Source organism: Triturus cristatus, chromosome 8 (assembly GCF_964204655.1).
Source record: "Triturus cristatus chromosome 8, aTriCri1.1, whole genome shotgun sequence".
In the NCBI taxonomy this organism is placed as follows: Eukaryota; Metazoa; Chordata; class Amphibia; order Caudata; family Salamandridae; genus Triturus; species Triturus cristatus.
The window spans coordinates 1277954180-1277975122 of NC_140591.1; the positions used below are offsets into that span (position 1 = coordinate 1277954180).

The following is a 20943-nucleotide window of genomic DNA, read 5'->3' on the forward strand; positions in this document are numbered from 1 at the left end:
AGTGCAGAGGGTGTGTCAGGACATTGGGGAGGGTCAGTAGGATATAGCCAGAAAGCCAGGGTAGATCTGTTGCAAACATTTCATTGATATCTTTCAGATGGCCTACCAGTAGCGTTTGAGTTTGGGACAGAACCAGAGGAGATGAATCAGTGTGTCTGGGTGGCCGAAGTTGCGTTAACAGCCATTAGGATTGTTGAGTTTCCATTTCACCTTTTGGCTGGGGTGTAGTACCAATAGTGTGTCACCTTAAGCATTGCTTCTTTGCCTGAGGCACAGAATGAGGAGTTGTACACTTTGTGGAGGATGTCAGTCCATTTCTTTAGGATGAAGTGAAAGTCCAGCTCAGCTTCCGAACTGCGGGGCTAGATTAGTTGCACAATTCCCATGTTTTGAATCGTGTACCCAGACCCGCCTTATCCAGTATTTTCAACAGAAAAAGGTCAGTGCACTCGATCAAATGCAATGTCTCTGTCAACAGACAAGAATAGTGCTGAGACTCACTCAACAGTGAACGTGTGTCTGTCTGTCAGTCTCTCAGACACACTGGAAGAGAAAGCTGCACAGTGCGAAAGGTTATGTTTGTGACTGGTTGTATTTATCGATTTAGGGAAATTTGGGGAAGACACCTTGGATTGTTTCTGCAGGACAGTAGGTTGGAGAAAGAGGTCAGTCTTAGTTTTGTCGGGAGTTGGAGAAACTAGTGAGTCTTGAGTAGCGGCATCACATGTTAGTAGGGTGGGTGTAGATCCTTGAGTTGTTCTCTGAACAGTAGCAGGGTGGATGGGTTGTGATGCTCCACAGAAAGTCTATTTCAAGGACTGTTGTCAAACATTAAATGGATCAGCCCTCTGCGAAGTATTTTAAAGTGAGTTATTTGGAAGGCGGTGTGGGGTTGGAACACAGCTTATTTTTTGGGGTGATTTTGTCCTTGATCGATAGTGGTGCTTATCAGTAAATGGGTTTGTGAGGTAGTGGCGTGGAGGTTGAAATAGAAGCAAGAGCAAGGTGTTAGCATCCCGTAAACACAACAATGGACTGTTTAAATACATCTGTCCAAGAATGGTAATAGATAGTTGCATGTGCTAAAAACCTTAGCCCTGTCTGGTATTTACAATTTTTTATCAGAGTGTGAACACCAATGAATTAGCAAAATTAAAAGGCAGCAGGGAGAGATTCCAAGACCAGGTTTACTAATGTTAAAGCTGTTGGAAAATGTTGATACACGCATTCTGACCACAAGAAAAGTGTACATCCCATTTCAGCCAATGTGCTGACCTAATTAATGCACCTCATGCATAATACTCTTTGTTACCTTTTCCTATGTTGGAATATGCCGGGGGGGCGTTGGGAGTTTTTTGTTTGCATAAGGGTCCACAACAACATTGTTATGTCACTGTACAGAATACAACGAGAATGCTGTATGTGTGATAAGGGAAGTGAAGGGGTTTGAACAAGGCTATTATACATGGCCCAAAATAAAAAGTGCTTGTGGTGGGTCAGAGGAAAGGATGTGTCCCCCACTCCAGCAAAATTCTCTCCTCCATCAGAGGCCTTTTTGTATGTGTGCGAGTTTGTGTTTTTGTGTGTCTATGTAGATGGAGAGAGAGAGAGAGAGAGAGAGAGAGATAGAGAGAGAGAGAGAGAGAGAGAGAGAGAGAGAGAGAGAGAGAGAGAGAGAGAGAGAGAGAGAGAGAGATTCAAACAATGTAATCAAAACAACACTGATTTGCTACAAAAGGTAGTTAAACAATTTAATGTGTATGGCAAGGTGCAGTGTCTGTTTTTTCTGTGTCGTCACCCAATACATTGAGCAGCTGTGGTAGTGGGCACTACGGGAGCCAAGACAAATAGCACTGGGGAACAGGCACCATCTGGCTTCTCTAGAGACACCAGTGAAGACTCTGGAGTAAACAAATACAACCTTTGAGGCTAGGGGTTCTGGGAGAGTATGAGGAAGAAGAAGGGCAATAAGAGCTCAAGACTAGAGACCCAGGCTGCAGGTCTGTACAGGATTGAAGAAGAGCATAGTGATAGATAAGAATGCACTGGAGGCGCTAATCAAGGGACCCAGCAAGAAAGTATGAAGGAAAGAAATCACGAGGTGCTATAGGGACAAGGTCAGCTGGGGTATAAAAGAGGAAAAGAAAAAAGAGAGGTAGGGAATGGAGAGGGTGAGAAAATGGACGAATGGAATACAAAGCAGATAGCATAAAAAGAGCAGTGAAAGGGAAAGAAATACTGCACAGGAGATAGGAAAAACATAGTGGAGTGATTTTGACGAGATGGGGAGAAAAAGTTGGAGATAAAAGTGATAGAGAATAGAAAGAAACAGTCTGGGATGAGAATGAAGAAAAGATAGGATGCTCAGAAATGATGGAAAGGAAGAGATAGAAAGCAAGAGGGAGAAAGGAGGTGTGAAAGAGAAGGAGCAGTGGATGCATTTTTTGCAAAACCGAATGAAGAGCGGGCCTAATGTTGCATATCCTGACAGGAGTATGCATCAGGAAACCCACCTAAAATAGGACAAACTTCCCCTGTTTACTGATGGCAGGGAACCTGTAGTGGATAGACCACCACCTATGATAGACTGCAGACAAACTAAGCCGAACTGTTAACACCACCATCCAGGGTTACTTATAACGGCTGTATTGGTACCAGTGGAGTAGCAATAGCCCCCACATCCCCTGCAGTATAGCAGGTCACTGGCCTGAGAGATCTTGACTGGTGCGGAGAATGGGGTGGCCCCTCCATGTACTTTTCAGGGGGGGCCCTCAAGTTTCGTTACACCACTGCTTTTCGCCATCAGTAAGGGAATAGAGATAAACCGTCTGTCTTCACGCGCACCCTCAAATGTACAGCCTATCAATGCTAACTTCGGCAATGGTGACAATGGTTTCCCTACAATTTCTGAAAGGGTTTGGAAAATGTTGACCCAATATTCAGCGGGCGCCTCAGTGGCCCCACATCTGATACAGATGAAGTCCATCCTCAGACCCCATGCACAAAGTTGGAGCAGAGTGCAATTCACCCATTGCAAGAATTTTAAATTAATAAACTGGAGCGATTAGAAGCCAATATTCCAGTTTGTGTACAGCAAAATATCCATTCTTTAGGGGTGAGTGGGTTTCCCAAGTCTCTCTCCTATGCAGCTTTTGGCCCCGGTAATAATATGGGTGCCGTCATCTGTGTTGTCATGTATAAATGAGTGACCAAATGTCTACAAGACATGGCTGTTAGGAGGACAGCCAGTGTCTGGCACACTGGAGGTGCCACTGGGAAGGTGGTGGGATAGTGTTCCTTGCGTTGCGCATGGATCTGCTTTTAAAGAAAGAAGTCTAGAGCCATGGACCCCTCTCTGTCCGTCACAGCCGACGCCGGCAAAAAGACCTTCCGGGAATAAATCACCCATTGACTACACCTCCCAAGTAGCCACCCTAGCCAAGGAACGGGACCCAAATGTACTTAGAAGCAAGAGGTAGTGTGTGAGGACTTGATGTGGCCACTATAATTCTCCTACCCCATAGGGTTTACGTATGCCCACCCATGCCATCTGTGTGAATCTCCGCATGCCTTAATTGCGGTACCCTTCCTATGAGTGGGGGGAGTGAAGCTAAATCATGCTTGATTGCAGTGTGCTTCATATAATGCGGAGGGTACAGCCCGTAGCAGGCGTACTGTGCCTGCGCACATAGGTAATATAACTCAAAATCGGGTGCAGCCAGGCCTCAGGGTTCATAGGGCAGCGTAAGAGTAGGCAAATTGACCCGAGGCTGCTTATTGTCCCAGGCCAGTTTGATCATGAGCATTTTGAGTGTAGTACAAAAGCCTTCTTATTGAGTGGGTTTGTATGTTACTAAAGAAATAGAGGAGTTTCAGCAGTGGCAGGGAGAGATTTCACAATACTGTGCAACACTGGGCTGATATGGAGTTGCGTTGGATAGGACTCGGAGAGGTAGACAGAGCAGCTGAAAGCTTACTGCCAAGCATATTCCCACAACCTTGACAAAGTTTTCCACCATGATATATGTGGCATAAAATACGCAGGTTAAATGAGTATCTGACCTCATTAAAGATAATATCTAAGAAATCCAAAAGAAATTTTAAAATGAATGAATGAATTGCATGCTGCACCTAGCAGGGCAAATTAGTTTGATTAAGACTTAGGCTCTGATTAAATAAAGATACCATGGGTATGTTATTTATCTGTGTGATAAATAACACCTATCACGAGTTTGTGGGGAATAACATTCAGATTTTGGTGTTTAATGCATCAAAACCTGCAAGGTACGGTAAATACCATACAATTTCACCGTTAAATGTTGGCAGGTTTAACCTACCGAACTTTAATGACAGCTGAGGAATTTAATGCATCTGATAATTATATGATACAGCCAAACTCGTGATTCTGACCTACATTATGCACAGGTCGACATTTACCGTCCCACTAGTAATTAGGGCCTTCGATTTAAAAAAATGTAAACTGATGGTACCTCACTTTTCTGAATAGAAACCTATTGCCCAAGGCTTTGGCTGTGACAATCACATCAAATGCAGTGCAAACATTTGTTAGTGGGACCGAAATTCCTAGGTGCTGTTTAGATGCGGGCTAGGGATTGGTGAGGCATTACCGCTCTTAGTAAATACTGATACTCTGCAGAGCAGAAGTACTGGGAACAATAAATACCTGCTGTCGTGTCTAGGAACAAGGACAACAGACAAGCAATATGCTTTTATCATGAGCTTTATTTCCTTGCTTCTCACTCGGTCCCTGTCCCTACTCTATCTGCCCTTCCTTCCGTTTCTCCTCCCCTTCCTCTGCCCTCCTGACTCCGCCCACTCAAACTACTATACCGCTCACTCTCGACATCTTCCCCTTTTTGACAAAATGAAATGACTGACTTGTTTACAGTTCTTCAATAAGTCGTTTCGGCCTGCGGATGTCCCGTCGAAGTGACATTGTTCCTGCTACCAACTCAAGTTCTCCGTGGATATCAGGACACTGATCCTCGACAGCCACGGCAGGTTGTTCTCTTCCTTCACTCCCTTGGTGCCCCAACATCTTTTGGAGCAACTCTTTCATGACTGGAGTGCATTTCTGAAAATGTGACACATTTCGGGTAACTCTCCGGCTGTCAGACTCTGGAGTCACCATGGTACCCTTTTTCTGAGTGATCGTCAGAGGCTCGGCTCTGAACTTACAGTCCATTTTCCTTTGCTGTTCCTGTTTGACGAGGACACAGTCCCCTTCATGTATGGATGGCGATCTCGCTCTCCTTCAGGCGTCCGCATATGATTTCATTTTATCCTTTCCGCGACGGTCAGCTAACATGACCTCTTGATGAATACGAGCAGGTGAGACCGCTCTCAGAGCGCCTTCCCAGGTAGGTATCCGGGTCCTGATTGGTCTACCTAGCATTAAGGTGGCAGGGCATTTTCCTGTAGTAGCATGCGGAGTTTTTCTATAAGCCCTTAGGACTTCATTGAGAGCCACCTGAAGATCCTTTTTCTCAACTGTTGCTTGTTGAAACTTCTTCTTCAAAGTGGCCATGAATCGTTCAACGGTACCATTGGCCTGCGGCCATAGGGGCGTGACTTTGCGATGCGTGAAGTTCAGATGTCTCGCAAATTCGCCAAACTCATGTCCATTAAAAGGAGGGCCATTGTCCGTCTTAAGTTCTTTAGGAATACCCCACGCCGCAAACACTTCATCCAACACCGCAATGGTGCTTGATGCACTGGTGGACGATACAAACTGGGCTATTGGAAACCTTGAATATTCGTCCATAATTGCCAGGACATACTTTCCTGACTGAAGAGGTCCATAAAAGTCCATGGCAAGTTCCTGCCACACGCCACTGGGCAGTTTTGTCATTTGCAAAGGAGCTGGGGACACTCCTTGACTGACGAGTTGGTATTGTGGACAGTCTTTGAGGGTGAGTTCCACCATCTGATCCAAGAGTGGGAACCACACTCGCTCTCTCAGAGCTCTCTTAGTTGCAACCACTCCTCGATGGGTGAGATTAATGATGCCCTGCCATAGTTGCGTCGGAATGACAATCCTTTGGTCCCTCAGCAGAAGACCTTCCGAGGTGGCAGAAAGCTCCTCGCTCACATGTCGGAAAGCTTGCAGTTCTTGTCTAGTTGCGGGATCCTTCCCTTCCTCCTCACTGTCGTATCTCCACCTATTTGTCTGCAGACGACGGAGTACTTTCTGCAGAATGACATCCTGCGCAGTAGCCTCTCGAATGGCCTCCAGGGGAACCGCTGGTGGTTGAGCGTGGCCCACAACCAAGTGGATATATTCCTCAGCTATTGACACTCGTGACGCCGACACTGCTTGAGGGTGGCGTGACATGTAATCAGCCGGATTTGCTGATTTTCCCGGCTTGTGCAGTATCGTGTAGGTATATTCCTGTAACCGCAAACCCCATCGCTCAATCCGAAGTGGCATCTTCGACCTGGGATTTCCAAATATGGTGACAAGCGCCTGATGATCAGTCACCATTGTAAAATGCTTGCCATAGATGAAGACATGGAAATGTTCGCAGGCCCAGACAACAGCCAGACTCTCTTTCTCTGGTTGAGAATACGCCTTTTCGGTGTCTAACAAACTGCGACTCGCATAGGCTATAATATGGCGCTGATCACCATCATTATCGTACTGAGCCAAGATTGCACCCAGGCCCACCGGGCTAGCATCTACAGTTATTTCCGTCTTCCTTTTGGGGTTGAAATATGCCAGATTGTCGGCCGACTCAACAGCACGTTTGATGTCTTGGAATGACCGCTCACACTGAGGGGTCCAGTCAAAGGGTTGTCCCTGCTTTGTGAGAGTTCTGAGGGGATGGCTAATTGTGGCATAGTCCTTGATGTATATGGCGCAATACCTGGCCATACCCAGAAATGAACGAACATCACTGACGTCTTGGGGACACTTGGTGTCGTTTAGGGCCATCACTTTTTCAGGGTCGGGCTTCATTCCCGCTCCGGAGAACACATGCCCAAAGAATTTGAGGGTGGATTGATGGAATTCACACTTTTCTTTGTTTAGAGTTAGATTGGCATCCAGAAGGGCATGACATACCCGATCGAGGGCCTTATCGTGTTCTTGAACATTTGACCCGTACACAAGAATATCATCGCTGTAATTCAGTGTGTTGGGTATATGTTGTATGGTCTGGCGTATCGCCTCTTGAAAGATCTCCGCAGCCGAGGAAATGCCAAAACTTAATCGTTTGTATCGAAACAAACCCAGGTGAGTTGCAAAAGTTGTTATATACCTTGATTTTTCATGCAACTCCAGCTGATGGTAGCCCTTGTTTAAGTCTAGTTTCGAGAATACCCTGGCACCATTTAGCGCAGAGATCATATCACTCAAGTGAGGCCCAGGATGGCGTTCCCTTTCAATCGCAGTGTTAGGAAGCCGCATGTCAACGCACAGCCGCACTTTCCCAGAGGTGCCTTTCTTTGGCACAATGACTACAGGTGACACCCACGGGGTGGGGCCGTCAGTCCGTTCAATAATGTCAGAGGCGAGTAGTTCTTGAAGTTCGTCCTCCACTGCTTGCTGAAGGTGGAAAGGCACTCGCCTGGGATGTTGGGCGACAGGTCTTATCTGGTCGTTAATGTGAAGCCGAACCTGACATTTATTCATCTTTCCCAGCCCGGTGAACAGTTTGAGGAATTTGTGTAAGATGTCATGGTCACCACTAACCCGGTATAGAATCTCGACCAACCGAAGTCGCTCCGCCGTTGGTAAGCTGAGAAGACAATCAGCTTCCGGGCCATCAATTACATGTATGAATGCTGACACAGACTTATTCTGGTGTCTGAGAGTGGTTAGGAACTTTCCTAAACAGGGTAGGGGTTTCTTTGACATCCAGGTGAATACCCTGACATACGCTGGGCACAAAGGCGGCGGTGACTTCATCTCTTTGTATTCCGTTACCGGGATGTAATTCAACGATGCTCCACTGTCCAGAACAAACTGCGTGGCATGATTCCCTACACTTATGTTCAGTCTCTGGTATTTTTTGAGTTGGTCCGGATCTGCGACCATGCTGGCATATTCAATAGTGTACTCTGATTCACAGGACCCTGATCGAGAGTCTCGAGACGGCGATCTTCTCACCCATTGAGACCTCCTTGACTCCCTGCTAGAATGTGAAGAGCTAAAAGACGATTTTGGCCGATCTTGTACGGCTTTCACATGGTGTCGTCTGGTGTCAGAGCGAGTTGGCCTCGTCCCTTCGTTCTTTCTTTCCCTGCGATATTCTCCACACATCGCTTCAAAATGATTTGTTCGCCCACATTTTCGACATTGCTGACCCATGGCTGGACAGGCCTCTCTGTGCGGGAAGTCATACCCGCACCGATAGCATTTCCGTCCACTGTCTTGTCTCTTGTCTTTTTTGCCTGACTCATGCCTCCTGCACTCCGTGCGTCGCTGGCGGGAGGATGGTCGGGATGGGTGCCGTCGCTCCTTCGAATATCTGCGACTGCGACTGTCTTGCACTCGACATACTTGCTCTCGTCTCTCCGGGCGCCCGGTCTCCATGCTCTTAGCTTGCTCCTCGGCTTGATCATAAACTCGAGTCATTTCCTCTATCTCCTCCAGGTTGTGACTCTTCCTTAACAGTCTCCTCCTCAGTGTCTCGGACTGACAACCATCAATTATTTGTGATCTGATGGCATCATCCGTTGAGAACGCATCAAATTCACAATATCTGGACAATCGACGTAATCTCGTTACGAAGGTGCTCATCACTTCCTCTTTCCCTTGACGGGCTTGGTGAAAAGCATATCGTTCGTAATCCACATTTCTTTTATGCAAGAACTTCTTGTTTAGAGCATCTCGCACTTTATCATATGTTCCTGTGTCTGCTCTTGGCAGTTCTTTGATTAACTTGCTAATTTCCTTACCCACCAGGTTGCGCAGCGCGATCACTTTGTCTTCATCCTCTGTCACTTTTGATCCCTTGATGTAATCCTCAAAGTCCTCGAGCCATTCCTGCCATCTGGGACCCATGCTCTCTTCAGTCGTAAGCGGTAACGGCTCTGGTGGGCGCAAATGTGACACCCCGTCATGATTGGTTTGACTTCATTTCTTTGCGGCGAACTATGGTTCGACATCTCGGCAGCACACTCCTGATCTCGTCTTGTCTGTGCACGTGCTTGTTTGTTTCTGGCTTGCCTTGGCTGGTGCTTGTTTAATTTCTTTGTTTCTTGCTTGCCTTAGCTGGTGCTTGTTTAATTTCTCTTTTTTTATTTTCGACTTGTCAAGTGCTTGTTTGTTCTTCCCTGACTTCAAAATGGCCGCCCCATTGACTTCATAGGGATGTCTTCCAGGAAACCGCCTGACTCCAAGATGGCCGCTACACAGGGCCTCTCACTCCCACGAGGTCTTGGCTGTAACTCTTATCAAGCTTGCCACACTTCTCTCAGCACTCCCGCAGTCACAGCACACTAGCAGTGCTTCGCGCACAATTTGGAGCAATTCACCTGGCAAGGCGGGCTCGGAGTGAGCTCCCGACGTTTTTCTTCGCGCGTGTGCCGTTTCTCACGCATCGGGGGTGAGGTTTCGTTTTAGCACACACCAGCGCTCCTTCTGCCCCACTCTTCCACGAGGATTCAATGCAATCTCAGGCGTCATTCAATCACAGGCGCTACCAGTAGAGTCGGGGTGGGCTCCCGCTCTATCCTCTTCACTAGCGCCTCGGCTTGCACACCTCAGGGGCGACTTCCAATTCGGCGCGAACCGGCGCTCTAATTCAAACGCGCATTCCTTCGGTTGCACCAGAGGGACAGGGACGCTTCCATTAATGCTTCGGGGAACACTGGGCTGCAGGATCCCACCCTCGTCGCCAGCTGTCGTGTCTAGGACCAAGGACAACAGACACGCAATATGCTTTTATCCTTGCTTCTCACTTGGTCCCTGTCCCTACTCTATCTGCCCTTCCTGCCGTTTCTCCTCCCCTTCCTCTGCCCTCCTGACTCCGCCCACTCCAACCACTATACCGCTCACTGGCGACACCTTCTATTGTGAGTTTCCCTTTGAGAAATGAGGAAATTAAGTTAAATGTTTTTTTCACCCAAAATTTCGCATCTATCAGATTTTATCACAGCTTTTCCTATAAATTTTCGGCAGGTTTGGGTTCAGAAATGAATCATGGGAAAACTATGGGCTGTGTTGTTTATGACAATACCCAGAATTCCAATCTCTGCACAAAGAAAGGTTTTCCTAGGTACTGCAATTTTAATGAGCAATTTGTTTTCATGAAATGGAATTAGCAGAGCCACGGTTGTATGGCAGAAGCATGCATGGCTAAACCACATGTGCCTCAACAACACGGTCCCAACAACGAGTGCGTCTTTACCACGCATGCCTTTACCACGCAATTTAGTTCTAAAGGCATGATTGGTAAATGGATATCTGTGGTAAAGACCACCATAAAAACTACCCTGACCCAGCCCCCTGCACCTGCCCTGAGCCCTAAAACTGCCCCAGGCCTAAACACTGTCCATTCCCCCACGCACTGCCTTAATCACGCATATGCCTGGTTAAGGCAAGCGTGGGTCCGCTTGCTGGGAAATATCACGCATTGCAAAGGTCTTTTCCCCAGAGCTACAGGTGAGGCATGACCTGTGAAGCATTTAGACATTTCTAGCCTGGTGCTTTGTAAATTATTTCTTACAAAGATAACTGCAAACCTACAAAATCCCAAAATACTGTGCTCTTAGCGCAATAGTCGGAAAAAGCTAAATCAGTCACAAATGGCAGAGGGCTAATTATTCCAAATGAAATGATGCAATTCATTAAAAAGCTTTTAGGTTTCTTCATGCAGAAAGTTAACAAATATTTTATTTTAAATGTGTACTTTTGAAAGCACTTACGGTCTAAGTGACTGAACGCTCTGAATTCAATGTAAAATCCTTTGTGTGTTACAACTTCATCAGAGTGAAAATTGATGGAAACCGAATATCCATATTCCCTAGGCTTGCTTGATTCTGCAACGGGCCTGCAGTGCCTGGAAAAAACATAGCAATATGCCATTACAGCAAATCATTGTTACACTGGAATGCACATTTACCAGCAAGTACGTTTAGGTTAAGTTGGTTCAGATTGCAAAACATGCCAGTCCTCGTCCTGTACATAACAGCCAAGAGTCCTAGAGACAAGCAGACATTACTTCAATTCGATTCACATTTATTTCATCTGGGGGAGTCCCATTTGAAAATAGAGAACAGTTCAATTAAATTGTTTGGAGGCAGGGCTGTTTACTTCCTAGGGATGGACTGAGAGAAAAAAGCAGCCCTGCTAAATTTAGTCAGACCAGCTCTCATACTGTATATAGCTATTGAGCCTGGCTACTGCAAAGTGGGGCTGGGAGCGGGTAACCCCCTCCCCCCCAATATATTTTTGAAAAAATTGCAAATATGAGGCATTTTACAACACATTTTTCAATATCGAACCTTATCCAATAATTGAATGGATAGATGGAAACAGGACTTTATGTTTCAATGAATGAACAGCAGGATGGTGAGGAGTGGGTGTGTGAATATAATTCATGAATGGATGACTATGTTTGAAAACTTTTAGCTACATGGAGCAAATGGTCTCAGAACTGACCAAGGGAGGTGTGACCTGATTTTCATTTTAACTTCTGCATTAAAACATCCCCCTCCCCAAACACTACCACCCACAATCCTTGTGAAACATGCATAGTCTGGATGTATTTATCACAGAGTGTTGATTTAGTGCCTCCAAAAATGAATACAAACTATTAAGTTTTGGTCAAAACAGAAAGAGGTAGGCATGTGATGGCCAACTTGCACAGTGTGAAACCAAGAAATCCTGGCTTTCACTTGACCACATTGTGTGATCCTAGGAAATTATTTTTTCACAGCGCCTCCTCTTCCTTCATCATTGCATGAGATCACCCTGAAATACATCAGTTCAGGGTGTGCGCTGCAAAAAAGCAAAAGACTGCAACGTTATGTAATCTATGGTAACACCCAAGGTCATGTATAGGGGCAAAAGACAACTCAGTTCCCTCTTAGTTCATTAAAAGAATTATGGACAGGGCAGTGGTGGATGGGCAGGAATGTTTCTTTGTTCAAGTTCATGATTAGAAACACTTCTAACAATTGTCACTCAATGCAATAGTATAATTTATCAAAATAAACTGAAATGTGTTGCAACTGTCACAAAATAAAGAAAAACACTGTTTTGAACTGAAGAGTCTTTAACATGTATGTACTCGACTCTCTGAGCTAAGCAACAGCAGACCTGTTATCCACTTTGTTAGAAATGGGGTATCTAGTTGGCAGTGGCTCGAACCCTGTCCAAGTAGGGACCCTTCCTTCTAGTCAGGATAAGGGAGTTACACATCCAGATAACCTATGCTCACCCCCTTGGTAGCTTGGCACGAGCAGTCAGACTTATCTCAGAGGCAATGTGTAAAGCATTTGTCAATCAATCAATCAAAAGATGCTTTTTTCGACAGTCCATGTCATAAAAGCGTTACAGATAAAAAGTTACAACAATATAAAGATAAAACTTGTACATTTTTTGTGCAAAATAGCAAAGCAGTCATCAAATTTCCCAATATATTACCAAGACATTGGTTCATGGGAGAATGGAGATAAAAAAGCAAACTTTACAGAAGATCTCAATTGGTCACAAAAAGGCATATGAGAGCAAATTAGAGCCCACACTTCACATTAGCCTAAGCGCACATACATGAATAAGTAGGGGTTCCTATATCAGTTTTCAAGCTTAAAATACTGCGCACAAATGACCCACATCCACCTTAGGAATTTTGCCAGCGGAATAGGGTAACTGAGTGATGGATCTGTACAGAGAATACGGAGAGCTGTACTGAACGATCTTCTACCCATATTCCTGCATATTTGCACCAGCCATGCATTGCGCAAGCTTGAGTAGGCAGGGCAGACAAACAGTATGTGTGAAAGAGTTTCTGCCTGGTCTGCACATGTTATACATTTGTTATACTTTGTGGTGGACCATTTGAATGTGAAGCACTTTAAAGGTAAAGGTCCTGCTCTAAATTGGAAATACAGTTTCCAGTCCAAGGGCTTTTTAATAGCATCCCAATAAAGCTCAAGATTTGGGCGAGATTTGATCTGTAGGTAAATCCCTGTGAGTGATGTGGAATCGCGGCGCCTGCACTCTTCACGTGCGATCGTGTACCAATATATGTCCTTGAGGGTATCTTTTGTTGGGAACAAAGAGTTAGTGAGACTATCCCACAGATGTGCAAGGCCCATTTCATAGAAAAGGCCCCTCAGATTTCTCAGCCAGCTGATTTTATGGAATTGATCTGTATCAATGAAGTCCCTTAAGCCCTCAGCATATGCTGTCATTTCCGGCGTACACTATAGCCTGCGCCAGTATAGAATAGGCCCTAACCTGGCGTGGTCCGCCATAGCATTACAACCTAGATCGCTCCTTAGGGGAACAACGGGTGTACTTTGCGGTAGACTGGTTATCTCTTAAAAAAACATATTCTCAGCAACAGTTAGCTGCAAAGATTTTCTGGGCCCCATAGCTCAGCACCATAAAGGGCCGAGCTCACCACTTTGATGTTATAAATGTGAAGTACTGGGCTGAGTGGTTTTATCAGTAAAGTTCTAAACTCCTTTCTTAAAAAAGCCCGCTAACTGTCTGTGTTTTAATGCTGTGTCATCAACGTGCAGTTTCCATCTCATGTCCTTCTGCAGTTTGATGCCCAAATAGACAAATGCATCAACCTGCTTGAGGGGAAGCCCATCCATAGTTATTCTGCCTTTAAAAGATCGATGTTGATTAAAAGCCATGAACTTGGTCAGCATTAACTTTTAGGCCTCGAAGATGACAAAATTCTTCATATCTTCGCAATGCATGTTGTAAGCCATTTAGGGTTTTAGAGATGATCAGGGTATCATCAGAGAACATTAAAATCAGGATCTTTCTGCCAGCTAAAACAGGAGCGTCAGTGTGGGTGGCGGCCAGAACATTTGCCACTCCATTAATGAAGAGGGAAAATAGTGTAGGAGCTAACACACATCCCTGACCGACACCCTTACGTACTGGAAAGGAATCTTGCTTTTTCTCCCTGTACCCCTCATTGGATCTGTGCAAAGTTACTCTCGTGGAGGTGGACAATAAGGGAGAGTAAATCCAGTGGCATCTCCTTTGCTTTCAGTACCTCCTATAGTTTAAACCGTGGGACCAGGTCAAAGGCTGATTTAAAATCAACAAAGGCAGCATACATTGTGCCCTTGCCGAGGGCTACTGTTGGCCAATATAATGTAACAAAGCCAAAGACCTGATCAATTGTGCTTATGTGTGCTCGAAAGCCTGCCTGAATGTGGCTAATGATGGAATTTTCGTCCATCCATACATGAATCTTGGCCATGACAAGCCGGGCCACCACCTTTTGTATGGAATCTATGAGGCTTATGTGTCTGTAGTTGCCAGGCATTGATTTATCTCCTTTTTTGTATATTGGGATTATCTCTGCCCCCGTAAAGTATTTGTACATAACACAAAATAGCACAGCGAAAATACTACAAATGAACACCACACCAGTTTAGAAAAATAAAGTATCTGTATCTAAACAAACAAGGCCAAAATGACAAAAATCCAACATACATAACTGAAGATATCACTTTAAAAAGGTTTTCTGTAAAAGTATAGCTCTCAGAAGACAATAGTTCCAATTGGGGCTATCGGAAGGTTGTGACAGGCACAAATCCACAGTATGGCATGACTGAGAAGACGGCGGGCCTGCCACGGAGTCGCATGGATTCCCAAAATAATACCTTGGAAATTGATGAAGTCAAAAGATGTTGTACAGCATCATGGAGGTGAAGCGTCGATGGGCTGAGGCAGTGTTGGTTCCGTAGTGTGGTTGAGGCGAGGTGTGGAGTCCTTTCAGGGGAGGCGAGCGGTTGAGTCATGGCTGTGCAGGGGAGGTGAGGCAGTGTCGGCAGCAAGGCATTCGTTCTGTACGATGGTGCGGTGTTGATGAGTTTGGGAAGTCACCCACATCGGCTATCAACTCTTTGATGGTGCAAGGGAGGCGCTGGCGTCCACAGGTATTGGGGGATGCTTCATGCACTCCAAAAGCATTGCCCATGGTCCGGGTGTCGGTAGCAGCCTCGGTGATGAAGTCGGAGTCGATACGGGGCCGGCAGGCTTCAGGACTCAGTTGTCGTCGTGGACAGTGCTGCGCTCACCCAGCGAGTGGCAGGCAGCGGCATCTGTGACTTGATTTTGTCAGAGGTATTAGGTGTTTCACCATTTTTTCGTTCCTGTTTCCATCCTCTTTCTTGGAACTGGTGGCTCATTGTCACATGGGTCTGTACCATCTGTACCGCGTAGGTGATCCACTGCGGTCCCCCGCAGGACATGACACCACATTCTGAGTTGCCTTAGTGATTCACCGTACTGGTAGAGGCGACATTACCGAAAGAGGGAGGTCATCGAACAGCACTACTGGAGAGTCTTGTTGTAGTGTTTTTCTCTGGTAGTTGGCTATTAGCTGTATCATTGAGTGTAGATAGATTTAGTTTACATATATTAGGTCCTGAAGAATTGTCACAGTATTGAGCAACCATTAGGCGAGAAACATGTTGACCCCACGAGATGAGCATAGCTTCAACTGAACCCTCACGTCAGGGGAGCTGCCACTCTACACGTTTTTAACAAGGTGTATTACCAGCCTGAATAAAAATATTATTTGTAATATCTAACCTTTTTTTAATGCACTCACTGCACTTCACTGCATCTCCACTTGCACGGGCCATACACCCCCACTTCATCATATGGCCACGGAACTAAAGATCTCCGAAAAAGAGCCCCTTCGCGGGTGTCCGTTGGGTATTGCACCGCCGACCCAACGAGGAGCAGGTCCATATGATGAAATATGACACCTTGCTTGCTGGGTGTGTGAGAACCCTAGTTCGGCCACAGCGGGATCCTCTCCGAAGCCCCCTTCCTCCTAGCATCTCCCCCACCACCAGCACCTCCCTGTTGGTGGATGCTCCCTTTACTTCTAATAAACTAGGCACCATAACTAGAGGAACAGCATCCACATTTGCTTTAAGGATTTGATAGGGCACTTGTGCTGCACCTCTTTAAAAAGCCATACAGTCCCCTTCTTTGAGAAAAAAAAGACTCTTTGTCATTACCATGATTAGCTATTTGCATGGGCACTGTAATTTCCTGGATCCAGAGAGATTAGTAATAAATGCAATGACTATGAGGGCTACAATGGTCGATATATGACATGAGTTGAGAGACCAGTGAATGTAAAGCCTCAATATTATACACTTTGGGAGCTACACCCAGATGTCTTGGGGTGACTAATTTCTGCTTGTGTTTGAGATTAAATATGATAATATTCATGGAAATGAGGGACTCTAAATCTAGGTCACATGCACAATTTAACAAATAAAATTTTAAATAAACATGTTTCATGGTTTTTATTATGCTTTCAGTTCATATCCTGAGCTGACTGCAACAGTCAGGTCAACCACCAATTTTTCTCTAAGGCTGAGAGGGCAGATGGAAGGAGATAAGAGGTAAGGGGCAACGGAATGGGAAAAAGTTCTATCTGGATTGTCTGTGCTAGAGGGATAGGAAGTCCAGCTGGGGGCTAGGGTAGCTACAACATATGGGTACCTATAGATCACCAGCTGAGTCATAGGTGTAGTTAAAGGTGTTCTTTCAAATTATCATTGAATACAATATAGTGAGTCACAAATATTGTGTCTTAAATATCGTGATGACAATAACATCATAGCTCAGAATATCACAGGTAAGATTACCTTTTAATAAAAATATTTTTTAATATAGGTGCTAAAATATCATGTGTGTTACATCATTGTGATCTATGATTATCTTGTATTTTGTGCATTTTCTAAATATGTTGTATATTTTTAAATAGTTTCTATTTTTTTGGTTTAATAATTTTAGGAGCAGGATGTTGGATTTTAATTGCGATTAAGTGGGAAGTAATTTATCTTTTTTTTATTTTTTTAACCACTTTATTTTGATTTCTGAAAGAAGAAAACAATAGTCATCATTACAACATGTTGGCTTCCACTTTTTGGCACGTTACATTCACTGTATGATCAGTAAACAGACAATAACCTGGGTTGTATTTGAGCATTAGTATGGTAATTAGGGTGATGCATCTCCATCAAAGGCGCTGCTTGAAGTGGACTTCATTGAATGGATCCCCTACTTCCGGATCAATTTCAGAACCTGACTCGGGCCTGTTTCCAACAGTCTGTTGCACTTCATAAAAGTTCTAAAAGGAAGCCATGTCGCCTCAAATTTCTCATTCTATTGGGAAGCAGCATTGTTAGTGCATGAATAGTCCATACTTTCCTCTGCCAAAGATTTACCGGAGGTGTGGTGGGTTGTTTCCAGAATTGCGCTAGCGCCAAGCGTACCGCTACTAACAGTTGTCGGGTCAGCTTCCACGTGGTGTGGTTAATGGATATTTGCTGTCTTCCTCACGAACGTCCAACTGGTTGCATAGGGATCGATATCCTAAGCATGGTTCTTATATGGTATCTGATATCTTTATAATAGTCTTGGGAGAATTTGCACGGCCACCACATATATAGAAAGGTGCCCCTCTCTCCACAGCCCTCCAGCAATCCCCTGGACTACCAAACATTGCGTTGAGCCATCTGGAGGATAGGTAGCATCTGGTGAGTCATTTGTATGCACACTCCTTGGGCGCGGTACAGATGGAGGACTTTGCAGCCCTTTTCACAATTCTGTTCCTTGTGTCAAATTCTAAGTTTCCTTTCCCAATGCATTGTGTATCTATGTTTATGTTGGGAACCAGTGTCTCAAATTCTGCGTTACAGCCACGTGATTCCCTTTCATATTCTGGAATATGGCCTCCATTGGGGTTTTCTCAAAGGTTGCTCCATCTTTCACATCTCTGGAGCCAGCACAGTTTAGTCATTGTGTTAGTCAGAAGTCGCCCACTCGGTCAAGGTGCCATCCCTCCTGAATTTCCTCACATGAGAGTATCTCACCTCCGGAGTAGAGATCATCTATGGTGGGAGGATTACTATTGTTCCAGCCACTGAAGCAATGGTCGTTAAGTTCCGGCGGGCATTGGACCTGGCCTTTTTTGCAGGGTGATCCACAAACGTTTTGCCTTCCTCCTGTGTTTTTCTGACTTTGTTTATGCTGTTTTTTAATCTCCTGGCACTTTACCACTGCTGATCAGTGCTAAAGTGCAAGTGCTCGCTATGTAAATTGTGATTATGTTTGGTTATCCATGATTGGCATATTTGATTAGTGGTAAGTAAAGTGCACTAGTGTGTGCCCAGGGCCAGCAGATCAAATGCTACTAGTGGGCCTGCAGCACTGATTGTGCCAACCCACACGAGTAGCCCTGTAATCTCAGGCCTGCCACTGCAGTGTCTGCAGGTGCAGTTTCAAACTGCTATGTCGACCTGGCAAGTGCAACCACTTGCAATGCCCAAACCTTCCCTAAAATTACATGTAAGGCACCCTTAAGGTAGGCCCAAGGTAGATCTATGGGCAGAGTGCAGTGTATGTGAAAGGTAGGACATGGACTAGTGTGTTTTACATGTCCTGATAGTGAAATACGGCTAATTTCGTTTTTCACTATTGCAAGGACTATCTCTCCCATAGGTTTTCATTGGAGCTGCCTTGTAACATCTTTCAATTGGGAAGAGACATAGATTTGGAGTTTGGGTCCCTAAACGTAGGAGGCAAAAATACATTTTTCTGTGAAGGTGGTTTTGAAATTATGTGTTTGAAAATGCCACTTTTAGAAATTGGCCATGTTCTTGCTTTTCCATCCTGTGCCTCTGCCTGCCTGTGGGGTCCATGTCTGGTTTAGACTGACAGCTGGGCTGTTTGTGCATTCACAGTCACACAAAGGAAGCTGCGGTGTGCCCTGCATATCCTGATTGCCCATCCCCAGACTGATAGGACTTCCTGAGCTAGACTGGTAGGAGAAGTTGTCACTGACACCTGAATAGGACTGCACCTGTTCTCTCACAACGTTGTCTCCACCCCCTGTGGTCTGTGTGGAGCCAGGACAAGGCAAGGCAAGGTCTGTGCACTACAAAGACTATCCTTTGAAGTATGCTTATTTAAAAGGTGGAAAGGGGTATAAGTTTTGGACCTGTAACCCCACATTTTTAGAACACTTCTGGAGCAACAAGAGATTCTGCTGAGAAGAAGAGCCGGAAAAGCTGTAGGAGGAGAACTGTCACTCTGCTTGTTGCTGTGTTGTGCTGGCCTGCCGCTTGCTGCTTCTGTCTTGGGCAGAGGAAGGACTGGACTGTACTTTCGTATCCTGCTTGTCAAGGTTCTCCAAGGGCTTGCGTGTGCTTGCCTCCTGTTAGAAGTCTCAGGGTCATCAAAGACTTGATCTGCAGTTCTCCTGAACTCCTCTGCTGGGAGGTCAGACTTGCCACATGGTGTCAACTCTAGTTCTGGGCCCTTGCTGCTCCAAGAACTGAAAATCCATGCATCGCCCTTTAGCGCCGTTTTTGCCCACCGCAAACGTGCTGTGCGGTTGAAAAATCAACACTTCGCTGCGGTGCGGCCGAAAAATCGACGCAGCGCCTGTTCGTGGCTGGAAGAACCATCACAGCCCTTGTCCAGAGCACTGTGCCTCCGAAATCGGACACTCCCACCCCAACGCTGGTGCAGGCCCTGCTGTGCGGAGGAAGGAATCACGCATTACCTGCTCGCTGAGGGAAGAATCGACGCAGCACCTGTTTCACCACCGCTGCATCGACCCCAGTGCATCCTAATTTTCCGGGCATCGCCCCTGGGTGTCAAGTTTCCAGAGCATTGCCCTGCAGTAAGGAGCTGCTTTCGGAATTCGATGAATCGGATCTCCTCGCAGGAAGGAATCGGTGCAACACTTCTCCTGCGTGCAGCAAAACTGACACCTCCATTCCCCTGGGACTCAAGAATCGATGCATCTCTCGTGTTTTCTGATGCTTCCCTTCTTTGTGGCTGTTTTTCATCTCGGATTTTGACGCATCCAAGGTACTTTGTGCTAAAATCAACGCATCAATAGAGTTCTATGGACTGAATTGCATAAACATTTAAAAAGTGATATCTTTGCTTATGTATGTTGGATTTTTGTCATTTTGGTCTTGGCTGGTTTAGATAAAGATTGGATATTTTTCTAAACTGATGGGGTGTCCATTTGTAGTGTTTTCACTGGGTTACTGTGTGTTCCATGTAAAAATGCTAAACACATTGCCTCTGAGATAGTCATGACTGCTCGAGTCAAGCTACAAAGGGGATGAGCAGGAGTTATCTTGAGTGTGTAACTCCCTTCCCCTGACTAGAATGAAGGGTCCCTTCTTGGAGAGGGTGCATACCACTGACAACTAGGGACCCCATTTATAACAGCGGGATTGCAGGATTATAGTTGATTAGAGTTAGTTGCAAAGGGAAAGTGGCAGAGCCCTTCCTGCACATGATCTGTTGCCAATACTTCAAAATTATCTGTGTTGTGCTAAGTATTTGAGATCTCCCTAGATGATCCTGTGGAGGGAGCTAGATGAGGATATGTAATGGTATATGGGAGAAGTGTTGTTCTAGATAGACCCAACCCTTTTTTCCAGGGTTAGATTTAAATCTAGGGCTGGCTGGAGTTGGATATATGATTCCACGTTATGGAAGCCCAGGCCTCCTTCTGCTGCACCCTGTACAATGTTGCATTTGAAACTCTGGGGCAGTGTCCTCTCCAAAGAAAGCATGGGAGTTTTCTTTGAATTTGCTCTACTATGGGTTTTAGGAATCTCAGGGTCAGAGTCTAAGTGGGGAAGGAAGTTCATTTTCATTGATCTTAATCTCCCTAGCCAGGATATTTAAAGTTTGCCCCAGCAGCAGCAGTGGGAAATTACTTT

The 20943-nt window shown here is 45.4% G+C and overlaps 1 pseudogene across 1 annotated transcript in view; it reads right to left on the reverse strand.

Moving 5' to 3' along the window:
- LOC146805717 (suppressor of tumorigenicity 14 protein homolog) overlaps positions 1-20943 on the reverse strand; it is a 402115-nt pseudogene that overhangs the window by 145086 nt on the left and 236086 nt on the right. The window contains exon 11 of the transcript XR_014967890.1: positions 10894-11027. The product of XR_014967890.1 is annotated as a suppressor of tumorigenicity 14 protein homolog (transcript). The remainder of the gene's footprint in view (positions 1-10893; positions 11028-20943) is intronic.